Consider the following 15,595-nt stretch of genomic DNA (forward strand, 5'->3'; position numbering starts at 1 on the left):
CCCTTTGAACTCTCTCCTGGCTTCATTTGCATCTTTTTCTCCTCAGAAGTAACCACTATCTGGCTTACTATTTCCATGGCTGTTTTTATATTTTTATTACATATTTATGTGCCTATAAAATTTATAAAATAATACTTTTTATGCTTGATTTATTGATAAATAATATGACACTGAATAAATCCTCTGAAGCTTACTCTTTCTATCTCAATACTATACTTTTCAGATTTATTCACATAGATCTTTAACTCCAGTTATTTATTTTAACTGCTGTATGGTAGTAATCCATTGACTGAATTATAGCACAATTTATTTATGGACATTTAGATTTTTTACAGGGTCTTGTTCTTTTAAACCATGCTACAGTAAACATTCTTGTATGTGACACCTGTGCGCACCTTTGAGAATTTCTCTAGGCTGTATACCAAAAGGTAGTACTCAGGTATATACTTTAAAAAAAAACTATAGATATTGAGAAATTGCTTTCCACAGTGATTGGACCAATTTACACCCTCATCAGCAATGAACAACAATGGTGTAAAGAAATGTCTATTTCTTTACCATCTCACCAACACTTGATATTGTCAGGTGTTTAAATTTCTAACTATCTGCTTGGTATAGAATGTTATTTCATTGTTATTCAGTAAGTGTTTCCCTGATTAGCAGGAAAACTGAGTTTCTCTAACAAATGTTTTCACCATCCAAGTGTCTACCATGAATAGCCTGTACCTCTCCTGTGTCTATTGGATTACTGGCATTTATCCTTACTGAATTGATGGAGCTCTTTACCTACTTTTGATATAAGTAGTATGTAGGTTCAACACATTGCAAATATTTTATTGTTCCCCAGTTTACAGTTTGGTTCTTCACTATGTTCATAGAATCTTTTATTTCTGATTGAACCAACTTTAGCTATCTTGCCCTTTCTCCCTTTATGCTAAGTTGCTTCGGTCGTGTCCAACTCTTAGCGACCCCTGAACTGTAGCTGACTAGGCTGCTCTGTCCCTGGGATGCTCCAGGCAAGAATACTGGAGTGGGTTGCCACGCCGTTCTCCAGGGGATCTTCCCGACCCAGGGATCAAACTCACGTCTCCTGCCTTGACAGGCAGGTTCTTCACCACCTGGAAACCTCTGTTTCCTCTTCATAGCTCAAGGAAGTTTTTCATGAGCTTTTCTCCTAGAATGTCTGAAGTCTTGATTTTCATATTTAGTTTTCTATATTGCTAACTTTTGTGTATTATGTGAGGTAGGAAATTTGTTTTCTTTTTTTCTATGAATAGTCATTGTTCCCTCATTATTCATGGAAGAAACTATCTCTTCCTTACTGTTCACAGTAAAAATTAGTTGTGCCAAATGTCTCTTGTGTAGCACTCCTTGAATAGGACCTTTAGTTTCCCTCCACTGAGTCCAGTGTATCTACTGACGCAATGCATCCGTGGGCTTTTCCGTACTCACTGAAATGCTGCGCCTGGCTTGCCATCTGCCTGAGAAACACAGGGCGACCTCAGGCCGTTCTTCCTAATGTTCCGAGACTGTGTCTGTGTTCACCAGTTCCTGCAGTCCATGTCCTCGTTTGTGTTCCTATGCTGGGTTCTGAGTTAAGGTCAGAAGTCTCCCCAAAGCAGGCCTCTAAGTGCAAAACATGGGGCAGCCCCAGCAGACTGGAAGGGGCCAGCTGGTCGCCTTAGTTCTTCCGCCTCCAGTTTTAGCTTCCTCCCATGCCGACTCCTTTTCTGTTTAAAGCTGGTGCTGTCTCCGTGTTCATCGGTCATCTTTATACTGAACTCATATTTGTTGAGCAGCTACTCTGTCAGAGGCTGTGTGAAATGTTTTCACATAGCGTGTCTCACTGAATAGTTGAGACGGTTATGCGTCTTTTTATACACAGGAGAACTGTATATTGATAATTGGCAAGAATCACAAAATTAGTGACACAAAAGACTGAAAATATTTTCTTTCTACTAAACTTGCTATCATCCCATCCATAGGAAAACACAGCTGTAATTTCATATATGTGATCCACCCTTATAGGAACTCAAGTATTAATTGAACTTCTGGGTGGAATTCCATTATGCCCAGCTTCTTGCCGTCCATACAATTTTGGTCAAATGTTATTCATGGTACTTTTGACAGTACATGAAGTCGACTTCATTTATTATAAAGCAAAAGTCACAATTCCATTTGTTATACAACAGTGCAAACATCTCAATAATTCATTAGGATAAAAAACAAGAAGAATGAGAAATACAAATATTATAGCATGGTGCTTCACACTGCCATGTCAGATTGTATTCCTCCAGCCAAAATGCTACTGCATGGATGTGAGAGCCTTTCATCTTACTTCATCCACTTTATCAATCTTTTCCTTTTTATAGCTTATTTAAGAAATCTTTCATTGTGGTCTCTACTTTCTCCAAATCCCAAATCTTATGTATAAATTATTAATACAAAAGCCATTTGTATAATACTAGTTCCCCAAATATTAACATGACTTAGATGGGAAGAAGAGAATCCAATTAGTTTGGAAAACAAATTTCTTTGTTCCAGAACTTTTCAATCTTTATTTTGTCCGTTTGCTTTGTTACTTCCCTACACAGAGATAGTATAGCATCTTTCAAATGATTTGACCTTGGGACATTTTTGTTTGTTTTCTTTTCATAACTTTTCCTGTGTTTTGGAATATACATAGAGAAATTCTGCTTTCATCCATCACAGCAGAATACCCTCCAGAGGGCAGCAGATTCCCTTGGCATATGGACGATTACCTGTTGATTGAATAGGTTGACAAGGGTCCTGGAACATTTTCTATGATTATTCAGTTCATGGATGGAAAATGTCTAGTTCCTATAGCAGGAATAGGCATTGTAATCTAGCTGAAAGTGAATGTGTGGCTGAAAATAAATGTGCAGTACTAAGATATAATGCTGAAAAATAAACCAATGGAGTCTCTCATTAAACACAAGTACATCATTGGATTAAATAGTTCAGATAACAGATCACATCTTTTCCTTCTTCATTCTTCAAACTACAAATATTAACCAAATGTTCTATAAAGAATAAAATGAAGTATTAGAACCAAGATTGGGAAATAATTTAGATAAGGCAGCTTGTTACCTCAGTGACTTTCATTCGTGGCTGTGATTTAGAATCACAATAATAATGCCCAAGTCCCACCTCAGAACAATTAAATTTGAACCTCTGTGTTTTAGTGTTAGGCATGGGATTAAAAAAATATTCCCAGATGATTTAATGAGCTGCCAGGGCTGAAAACCACTATATTATGATGATCAAATAATGCTTTAGGGAAGTAGTTTCTGACCTTTTCAAAGAGGAGCAGAAATTTAGGCTTTTCCCCCCACAGGAAATGGTTTAAGTGTGTGTGCATGCACACGCAGTTGCTCAGCCGTGCCCAACTCTGCAACCCCATGGGTTGTCGCACACCAGGTTCCCAGCCTGTAGAATTTTCCAGGCAAGAATACTGAAGTGGTTGCCGTTTCCTATTCCAGGTGCTTTAAATGTGGAAGAATACAGAAAGGAAAAGTCATTCTTAGAGCTTCTGTCCAAAATTAACCTTCGTCAACATCTTTATTCTTTCTTTTAGTCATCAGAATTGCATACAACAAAATCAAACAATAACTCCACATTTTATAGTTTCTAATGGCATCCGGTCCCATCACTTCATGGCAAATAGATGGGGAAACATCTATTTTATTTTATTTTTTTGACTGACTTTATTTTTTTGGGCTCCAAAATCACTGCAGATGGTGATTGCAGCCATGAAATTAAAAAGACACTTACTCCTTGGAAGGAAAGTTATGACCAACCTAGACAGCATATTGAAAAGCAGAGACATTACTTTGCCAACAAAGGTCCGTCTAGTCAAGGCTATGGTATTTCCAGTGGTCATGTATGGATGTGAGAGTTGGACTATAAAGAAAGCTGAGCACTGAAGAATTGATGCTTTTGAACTGTGGTGTTGGAGAAGACTCTTGAGAGTCCCTTGGACTGCAAGGAGATTCAACAAGTCCATCCTAAAGGAGATCAGTCCTGGGTGTTCATTGGAAGGACTGATGATGAAGCTGAAACTCCAATACTTTGGCCACCTGATGCAAAGAGCTGACTCATTTGAAAAGACCCAGATGCTGGGAAAGATGGAAGGCAGAAGGAGAAGGGGACGACAGAGGATGAGATGGTTGGATGGCATCACCGACATGGACATGGGTTTGGGTGGACTCCAGGAGTTGGTGATGGACAGGGAAGCCTGGCGTGTTGCAGTTCATGGGGTCGCAAAGAGTCGGACATGACTAAGCGACTGAACTGAACTGAAACTTAACCTCAGGAAACATTTCCTAGACTTAGAGCAAAAGACATCATTTTTTGCCTCCAAAACTTCATTATCACTTACATTAACAAGTAGCCTATCACATTACAAGTCAATCCACTGGACCCATAAGGGCCTCATCTGACAAAAATGAATTCTGTTCACTTGCCACCTGAATAGAGCTAAGAGGATTATTTGTGCAAAAACTAACCTGTGAGACAGAGGAGGATGGAGAAAAAGATTAAGAAAATATGAATGAATATACATCTTTCCTGGATGGCTAGAGTGAGAAGTGTAGACTGTAGTTACAGATCAGAGGTTTTCTTCATGCAAAATTAACAGATTTACAGTGGGAAGTGAATGCATGGAAATGTGTCTCCTTAACATCATATTCTTACCTTGAGCTCAGTTAGTGTCAATAACCTGGTAGGATGGCCATTTTTAGGGCATCATAAAACTGGAGACCTCCTGAAAACAACGATAAGTCTTTGGACTAAAAGATAGTATTTGAAAATAAAATTCAGGCGGAAATATGGATGCAGGTCCTCTGACAGCTGATAGAGATTTAAAGCAAGGAAACAAATCCATCTTTTGTAAAAGACTTTAGAAATCAAACTAAAAATGCCTAGCTAGGTCTATGAAAGTGTACTTTGAGTGGTCCAAAGGAATATATTATTATTATCCATATTTTATGGATGAATCAGAGAAATTAATTTCCCCAGGACTGCAAGCAAATAAGAAACAGACAGGCTTCAAAGTCTGCATGCTTGACTACTGCACTTTATTGCCTCAGAACTTGCTGAAAAAAATTCTCGTTGCAATACAGAACACACATATTCGTGCATATCACATATATTTCCTGTTCTAAGACACTTAATTTAACATCTCTAAAACTGGGATATAACCAACAATCAATGGGGTCTACAATCATAATTGACACCTATATTGACACATAAGTGATACTTATAACTATAATTGACACATAAAACAATGGTGTGTCTTTGAAATAGAGTAAAATAAATCTCATAGGCACTTGTATTTTTTCTTTCTTATAGAAAGATGTTCATAAAATCAGAAATCTTTTTTTTTAAGAAAAGTTATTAAATAAACGCAAATTTCTGCAAATGAAAGTTCACTTAATCTTTTAGACACCAACCATTCATTGAGTTTGGTGATTAAAGTAGCAAAAACTCTGAGATCAGACAGACTTACGTGAAATACTAGTCAAAACCATTTTCAAGCTGTGTGCCTTTGAACAAGTTACCTAATCTCTCCAAACTTCAGTCAGATGATGTTAATAGTATCTCTTAAAGTTATCATGGAGATTCAATGTAATAATTCATTTAAGGGACCAGCACAATGTTTAGTACACAGATAAGTATTATCCACTATTATCACTATTAATTTTAAAATCTTTTACATACCTCTGTTGTGTTACACAGTGTTCTAAGGTTAGGTAATGACCTTAAAACAATGAAATAAAGAAAAAAGATTTAACTCTCATAAAGCTCATATATATCCTAGTAGAAAGGGACAAAATTATTAATATATATACTTTGTGGTCAGCACAGGCAAATCACTTAGGGTTTAAGACGTGAGTTACATACAATAACAGCAAAGTAATGCTCAAAATTCTCCAAGCCAGGCTTCAACAATACGTGAACCATGAACTTTCAGATGTTCAAGCTGGTTGTAGAAAAGGCAGAGGAACCAGAGACCAAATTGCCAACATCCACTGGATCATCGAAAAGCTAGAGAGTTCCAGAAAAACATCTATTTCTGTTTTATTGACTATACCAAAGTCTTTGACTGTGTGGATCACAATAAACTGTGGGAAATTCTTCAAGAGATGGGAATACCAGACCACCTGACTTGCCTCTGTATGCAGGTCAGGAAGCAACAGTTAAACTGGACCTGGAACAACAGACTGGTTCTAAATTGGAAAAGGAGTACGTCAAGGCTGTATACTGTCACCCTGCTTATTTAACTTATATGCAAAGTACATCATTAGAAATGCTGGACTTAAGGAAGCATAAATTGGAATCAAAATTTCTGGGAGAAACATCAGTAACCTCAGATATGAAGATGACACCACCCTTATGGCAGAAAGTGAAGAAGAACTGAAGAGCCTCTTGATGAACGTGAAAGAGGAAAGTGAAAAAGTTGGCTTAAAGCTCAACATTCAGAAAACAAAGATTATGGCATCTGGTCCCATCACTTCATGGCAAATAGATGGAGAAATAGTGGAAACGGTGGCAGACTTTATTTTGGGGGGCTTCAAACTCACTGCAGATAGTGACTGCAGCCATGAAATTAAAAAGACACTTACTCCTTGGAAGAAAAGCTATGACCAACCTAGACAGCATATTAAAAAGCAGACATTACTTTGTCAACAAAGGTCCATCTAGTCGAGGTCATGGTTTTTCCAGTAGTCATGTATGGATGTGAGAGTTGGACTATAAAGAAAGCTGCGCACAGAAGAATGGATGTTTTTGAACTGTGGTGTTGGAGAAGACTCTTGAGAGTCCCTTGGACAGCTAGGAGATTCAACCAGTCCATCCTAAAGGAAATCAGTCCTGACTATTCATTGGAAGTACTGATGCTGAAGCTGAAACTCCAATACTTAGGCTACCTAAATCAAAGAGCTGACTCATTTAAAAAGACCCTGATACTGGGCAAGCTTGAGGGCAGGAGAAGGGGACAACAGAGGATGAGATGGCTGGATGGCATCACCAACTCAGTGGACATGAGTTTGAGTAAACTCTGGAAGTTGGTGATGGACAGGGAGGCCTGGCGTGCTGCAGTCCATGGGGTCACAAAGGGTAGGACACGACTGAGCGACTAAACTGAGCTGAATATATAGTAACCTAGTAAACTAACTGTTGGGCTTCCCTGGTGGCTCAGGGGTAAAGAACCTGCCTGTCAATGCAGTAGACGTGTATTCAATCCCTGGTCAAGGAAGATCCACTAGAAAGAGGTGGCAACCCACTCCAGGATTCTCACCTAGGAAATCCGATTGACAGAGGAGCCTGGCAGGCTACAGGCCATGCAGTCACAAAAGAGCCAGACATGACTTAGTGACTAAACAACAAACTAATCACTAACATCTAATTGTAGAAAGTCCCTTCAAAAGTAGTTATGTCCTTAACAAGGACAATTAAGACATTTCTACTTACGGTCTAGTAAGAGATTCAAACTAGTTAATCCAAAAATATTTGAATCAAATTAGGCTGCCTATCTCTTCTTTCTAGTTTGCTGTGAGCTGGGAAGCTATAAGGGGACTTCTTCCAAACAGTTTTTTTAAAAACCAGTTTCCCTCTAAAAATGCTACTGTAGAATCACATGAAATTTTAAAATGTTGAATATTTTCAATTACACACTTTAATTGCAATTACACAAGTAATTACAATTACTTCCAGTTACACATTCAGATACTACCAATTACACATTCAGATGTTTCACTCATTGCTATGTGTCATTCTGACGTAGTAACTAAGTTGTCCTTCATCACTAGGATGATTTTTTTATCATCAATGATATGCTGAGTCACCCAAAAATTGAATCCACCACATAAGATGAGTTCGGCCTCAATGACTAATTCTTCATGATCTTTTACATAACTGCAACCATCTTTACCTTTATATAAGACAAGAACTAGAGCAAGTGAGATGGTTTAGTGGCTAATTTCTTTGTATCAGATGAGAACTAGAGAAATCATGCTGGTTTCATGACTCTTACCTCAAGGCTCAGGAAAAAGTGTCTGAGCCAGTACAGTTTCTCAGTTCCAGTCTAAGACCATGTTCCACGTAATATTCCTGGTCTCAATTTAGGAACTGAAAGAGATTTCTTAAGTTTTTTTTGTGTGTGTGAATATGAAAGTAACATATATACTGGTTTCTGAATATTTGGTAAAAAGAGAAAAATATAAATATAACATAATCTTATCACCCAGAGAGAGCCAAATACTAACATTTTTACATATTCCTCTCTAGAAAAAGGAAAACAGTAAAAGAGGTGAATACATATATATAGATAGATAGATTAGGGACAGGATATAAACAAATGTATAGGTGAAATCAACAAGTAGAGTACTTACTACTTTATGAAAATAAATAAAAACAAGATGTAAATGACTCTTAGAAAACTATAAATTACATTAATTGACTCAAGAATAAGCAGTTGTTGTTGCTTAGTCACTAAGATATGTCTGGCTTTTTTGTAATCCCACCAACTGTAGCCTGCCAGGCTTCTCTGTCCATAGGATTTCCCAGACCAGGATACTGGAGTGAGTTGTCATTTCTTTCTCCAGGGGATCTTCCCAGACCAGGGATCAAATCTACGTATCCTACATTAGCAGGAGGATTATTTACCACCGAGCCACCAGGAAAGTCCCCAAGAATAAACAGTAGAAAACCTAAATAGATCTCCAACTATGAATGAAACTGAAAACATTTACAGAAATTTACTTCCATGAGGTAGATACCATTATAACCCCCATTTTACAGAATGAAGAAGTTACACATCAAAGAATTAGCAGAACTGGGACTTGTCAGTGGTTTCCATGATTGCAATCACCACACTCTATGTGGGTCTGGACCCCAATGAGGAAAGATTCTTCCTATGGTAGACAAGCCATTTAACAATCAGTAACCCAGCGCCTTTTCTGTGCTAAGCATTGCTGTGGATGCCGGGGACGCAAAGATGAATAAGTACACCATGGTCGCTGTGTTCAAGAAGCTTCAAGTTGAATCAAGACCAACAAATAACTATACAGACTATACTGCAACATAACTATTGTATTGCCAGAGCCTAGAGGAAGGAGTGATGCCATGGGAGATAGGGAAGGGATCATATTGAAAATACCATTTGGGCTGTCTCTGGAAAGGTTGGCAGAGAAGGGAGAGGAAGGCATTCCATGCAGAGGGAACAGCACGTGTCAAGGCAGAGCACCATAGATAAAGTTGATGTGTCATTAAATCTCTCTTCAAAACAGTGCAAAGAGGCATTATGCTGCTTTGGACAGAAGGCAGCAGTTCTCAGCAGCTTCTCCTTCCATCATGACAAAAAATGGTCTCAGTTCACTTTAAGGGGGCAGTGATATTTGGCAGAAATCTACTGTATTTCTTCCTTAATGAGTTGTCAGAGATTCTGCCGTGCCATTTGTCTTCTAAGCAAGTTATTATGAAGGCTGTCAGTAAAGAGTAAAAATGAGGATAAGCAATATATTCACCAGTCAGCAGGGGGCTGAGAATCTGTTCATTCAGAAGCAGCAGGGGGCTGTGGGAAAATTTCTGTCCTTTAAGCAAGCCTATGAAGGACTACCATTCAAAAGAGAGGGTAGATTTGTAAGAAGCTAGGAAAGTCTTTCTCTAATTTAAACTCCCAGGAGCTTTCTTTGGTTCCTATGTCTGCTTACAGACAGAGAATAAAATAAAGAATAGCAGACATTCTGATATAAGAGTGATCTTAATTTTGACCACACATCAAAACCTAACTTGGAGACTGACGGACGAGTCTGATACTATACAGAAGGTTATGTGTATGGGTAATTAAGTGGCCAATCACATATGTCAAAATAAATCACATTCAGTCTGCAGTACAGAAATTTCGCTCTCTAACTTAGGCTATTAACTATGTGTAGAATTAAGAATTAAGATAGATCGTGTTTGTTTGTTTTCCCTGGGCTTCATACAGTTTGCATCAGAAGTGCTAAGGAGCAAAGTTGGAGAAAGATCCTAGCTCTGAGGTTTAATCCTTGTGGGATTTTGTGCAAGTTACTTAGCAACTCTAGCTAATATATAGTTATATATAATATATATATTATATTATATATAAAATATATTATTATATATAATAATATACTTATTATAATAAGTATATAATAATATACTTAGCAACTATAGTTAATATAATAGCTAGATATTATATTATAGCTATTATAATAACAGCTGCCTCACAGAGTTGCTGTAAGGACTAAATGAGATGATATATGTAAAGTGTTGACATATAAGTGCTCAATAAATGGCAGTCATAACGATGCTGCTGTTGACTTAAACATTATTATTATACAGATCTGAGAACAGTCTAGACTTTCCCCCAAGCATAGCAAGTTCCTATAAGGAGAAGAAAACTTTTATTGTCTAAATAACTATGGATAAGTAAATTATATTATGAATAAAAATATTGTCTGCTGAATAAATTTAATCTTGTGTCAGTTATAAAATCTAATTTGTCATATATAATTGGATAGGAGCAGAATCAACTTTTCCCCTTCTAAATTATTACATTTCTAATTGCTCTATTAGACTTTGGGAATCAAGATATAGATGTTTAACATCATTGCAAAATCTCATTTTACAGTGTATGGTTTTAAAAAAATTATATTTTCTTGCCTAACACTGAACATACATGGAAAATGGAAAGGCTTAATCTGTAAGAAGCACTGTTACTTAAACTGAAAATCTATTCTGTCTTTTATTTGGGAGGATGAAGGATTAATCTCATATAATTGAGACCATGGTTACAATTCAAGTTACAATAGTTACAGTTATATCAAAATAGATATTTTCTATTTTAATCTTCAATTTATTCCAGTTATTAATTTAGACTATCAGAGAAAATGATTTATTTCAATCCCTTAATTTGACTAATGCAAAACTAAGGCCTACAGAGGTCAAGGGACTTCACCAAATATCTATGGGATCAAGTGTAGTACTAAAAAACATTTTTGTTTTCAGAATTGCAGCAACCATAAATAAGTTGATAACTGCTAGAAATAAATATTAGAACTAATTTGATGTGGAATAAACCTGACTTTTAAAATCTTAACTGGTTCTCACACCTAAGGATAAATATCAACTATTTGGAACATTGTAAATAACATTAAGTGCCTCATTTCTACAGTTCTTTACACAATAGCCCACTATATTTCTACAATACATGGACAGGTTCTTCAGTGCCTTAAAAGTCAAAATGCTACTCAAATTCCATCATTTTATACACTGGCTAGCAATGGATGTAGCATTATATTTGGCTTTGGGAAATTTCACTTTCTTGGTGTATAACTAATACACCCCTCAAATATTTGTCTATATTGTATTATTCACTGTAATTACAGTATATGTTTGCCAACAAGATCAAATAAAATAATTTTTAACAAAAGATACTCTCTGTGTTTGAGAATAACAGAGAATGGCTATTTTTCTACAAGTCAGCTGATGTTACTATATAAAATATACAGTAATTATGATTTAAAAAACTAAAATAGACTTCTTAACCTTATACGTCAACAATTTTTCACTCATTCACATTCAGTCATGCATGCAAAGCTGTTGTTTCCAATCTAGACTATTTCTGTTAGTCTCTGCTGTTCGGAAGCAATGCCAATCAGAGTGACTCTCTGCTGTTCGGAAGCAATGCCAATCAGAGTGATTATGTTATCACTGTTGTGGCAATTAAATGCTCTATTTTTTTTTTTTTTTACTACTGAAAGCATGACTGATCTGATACACAGTCAAATCATAAATAGTTCTGTGTCTGATATTAATGAATGCCCATAATGCCTTTTTCCGAAGTTATTTCTTCACAGTTAAAATGACTCTATTTACAATGAAAATCCTTCCTATTTTAATCAGTGGTTCTTAACCAGGGGCAACTGTGCCACCCTGGGACATTTGGTAATATCTAGGGAAATTTTTTCACAACAAACTATGGAAAATTCTGAATGAGATGGGAATACCAGACCACCTGATCTGCCTCTTGAGTAATTTGTATGCAGGTCAGGAAGCAACAGTTAGGACTGGACATGGAACAACAGACTGGTTCCATATTGGAAAAGGAGTACGTCAAGGCTGTATATTGTGACCCTGTTTATTTAACTTATATGCAGAGTACATCAAGAGAAATGCTGGGCTGGAGGAAGCATAAGCTGAAATCAAGATTGCCAGGAGAAATATCAATAACCTCAGATACGCAGATGACACCAACTTTATGGCAGAAATTGAAGAACTAAAGAGCCTCCTAATGAAGGTGAAAGAGGAGAGTGAAAAAGTTGACTTAAAACTCAACATTTAGAAAACTAAGATCATGGCATCTGGTCCCATTATTTCATGGCAAATAAATGGAGAAATAGTGGAAACAGTGGAAGACTTTCTTTTGGGGGGCTCCAAACTCACTGCAGATAGTGATTGCAGCCTTGAAATTAAAAGACGCTTACTCCTTGGAAGGAAAGCTATGACCAACCTAGACAGCATATTAAAAAGCAGAGACATTACTTTGCCAAAAAAGGTCGGTCTAGTCCTTGCTATGGTTTTTCCAGTAGTCATGTATGGATGTGAGAGCTGGACTATAAAGAAAGCTTAATGCAGAAGAATGGATGCTTTTGAACTGTGGTGTTGGAGAAGACTCTTGAGAGTCCCTTGGACTTCAAGGAGATCCAACCAGTCCATCCTAAAGGAAATCAGTCCTGAATGTTCATTGGAAGGACTGATGCTGAAGCTGAAACTCCAATACTTTGGCCACCTGATGGGAAGAGCTGACTCATTGGAAAAGACCCTGATGATGGGAAAGAGTGGGGGCAGGAGGAAAAGGGGAGGACAGAGGATGAGATGGTTGGATGGCATCACCGGCTCAATGGACATGAGTTTGAGTAAACTCCGGGAGTTGGTGATGGACAGGGAGGCCTGGCGTGCTGCAGTCCATGGCGTCGCAAAGAGTCGGACACGATTGAGCTACTGAAGTGAACTGACTGAGGGACATTTTTGATTGTCATGACTGACGAGAGGTGGGATGCCAGTGGCATCTAATGGGCGAAGTCCAGGGATGCTGCTAAACATCCTCCAATATATAGGACAGGCACCTCGCTTCAACCCCAACAAGGAATTATTTGATCCAGGATATCTGCAGTGAAAAAGTTCTGGAGATTGATGGTGGTGATGGTTGTACAATAATGTGAGTGTAGTTAATGCGAATAAACTATATGCTTAGAAATAATTAACATGGTAAATTTTATGTTATGTATATTTTACTACAACAAAAACATCAATAAATCAATAGTTCTGAGACAGAGAGCTTTAAATCACTGAGTGTCCTTTTATAAGGAATACATTTCAGTACTTCTAGGAAGGCTGAAATACTCTGCACCTGGTAAAGTGACGTTAATAAAGCAAACAACTTTACTTCCTTCTATCAAATCATATTTTGTTCTCTCTTGACTTACTTCCAAATTTCTTTCATCCACTAGTGAATGATTCCAAACAACAGTTTCTTCACCAACATGCACACTGTTGAAACAAAAATGAAAACAGAAACTATAATTAGATTGTGTTTTTTTCCCCCTTAGGCTAGTTTCAGTTACATGCAACCAAAATCTTGACAAAGATAGGACACAACAGAGGAACTTGGACAAAGACCAAATGTAAGACAACTTAACACGTGGGCTGTATGGAAAAGAAAGAAGAAAAAAGCAATAAGCAAAAGACAGAAAAAATATGTTCAGTTCTCTAGTAGTCATGGAAATACAAATTAACATGAAATATTAATTCACACTAAGCAAGTTGACAAATTACAAGAGTTGGTAACACTGTGAGCTCACAAAAGACGTTGGTAGAAGTGTAAACTGATACAACCCTGTAATGGTTAATTTGATGTGTCATCTTGACTAGGTTATGTTATCTGGTTGCTTGGTCAAACACCAGTCTAGATGTTGCTATGAAAGTAACAATATATTTTTAGATGTGATTGACATTAAATCAGTAGACCTTGAGTAAAACAGGTTATCCTGTGGAATGCGGGTGGGCTTTACCCTATCAGCAGAAGGAATTAAAAGCAAAGACTGAGGTTTCTCAAAAAAGTGATTCTGCCCCAAGACTGCCCTGACTATATTTTCAGTTACTGAACTGCTCTGCAGATTTCAGGCTCAAACCAATAATGTCAGCTCCCACCTGAATCTGTAAGTCTGCTAGTTTGCCCCACAAATTTTGGGCTTGGCCAACAACCTTGCGAGCCAGTTTCATGAAATCTCTGCCCGTCTCTCTGCCTCTCACTCCATATTGTATGTATGTGTGTGTATAATCTCTGTGTGCTTATGTGTCTGTGTGTATCCACACAGAACCTCTTGGTTCTGTTTCTCTGAAGAAACCTAATACACATCCACTTTGAAGAACGTTTGGCAATTTCTGGAAAAACTGAAGATGAGAAGGGCTAGAAAAGCTGAAGACAGGCATAGTCATTTTCAGATCTAGGTATGCAGGCTGTAGTTCCTCTCAAAGGGAAACTGGAATTGTGGTGGGGAGATGTAAAATAAGGTGAAGGAATGGAACTTTTGTGTCTTAGAGTGTGGGGTGGGGTGGGAAACAAATATGACAAATGTTAGATTGTGCTAAAAACAGAGATGGAGTATGTTTCATGTTGCCATATTGTTTTCTGCCCTTCTGTATTTTGTAATATTCTGACACTTCAGTAAAAGCAGTTTTATAGCAACTTTTGTTAAGCCTGATGGCAATGGAAGTGGCCCTGATTGACAGGCCAAATGCACTTAAGCTCAAAGGGGAAAAGACAGTTTCAGCGGAGAACAAGGATGAGTGAGGAAAGGTTAAAGGAGAAAGTGAGTAACAGTTGAGAACCTCAACACTTCCAGAATTCCCTTTGTGCACAAGACTTCCTTTGACTTCAAGATGGCTCATTTATCATTAACTGGCAAGGTAGAGAACACACATTTGTCAGATTAACATGACGCCCATGGATATCAGTGGTCATCTTGACCTTCGTTACTTTGTTAAGGCAGTGTTTGCCAGATTTCTCTAAAGTTACTGTTTTCTCTTTCTCTAGAAGTTTTTGAGTATCATCTTGGAAAATGTTATAAATGGTTAATTTGCTATAATATCAAGTAGAACCCTTTGATGATTATCGCAAATGAGTTTTATGAGAAATTGAAAGAGGACAGATCATAGCAAGGAAAAACTATAAAAAGACTTGAATAGGACAAAGGTAGGAAAAATATAAGAGATGTTGCTTAATCCCTAGTACTTTGCAGTTTTTCTCTCTGCCTTCCTTTGTCTTAAAAGTTTTTTTTCTTCTTTCTTTCACTAACTGGGTCCAACTAGGTCCAAGCAGGCAGGAACCCAGCTTCTATGTGTTAATCTTTGGATCTCCAGAGCCTGTAACAGAGTCAGTGATAAATAGATACTTATTGAAGAAAAGGGAAAAGAAAAGATGGGAGAAAAAGAGGAAATAACTGACCATAACAGATTATCAATATATTCCTTAATATTTATTTTC

Source organism: Muntiacus reevesi, chromosome 1 (genome assembly GCF_963930625.1).
Source record: "Muntiacus reevesi chromosome 1, mMunRee1.1, whole genome shotgun sequence".
Taxonomy (NCBI): domain Eukaryota; kingdom Metazoa; phylum Chordata; class Mammalia; order Artiodactyla; family Cervidae; genus Muntiacus; species Muntiacus reevesi.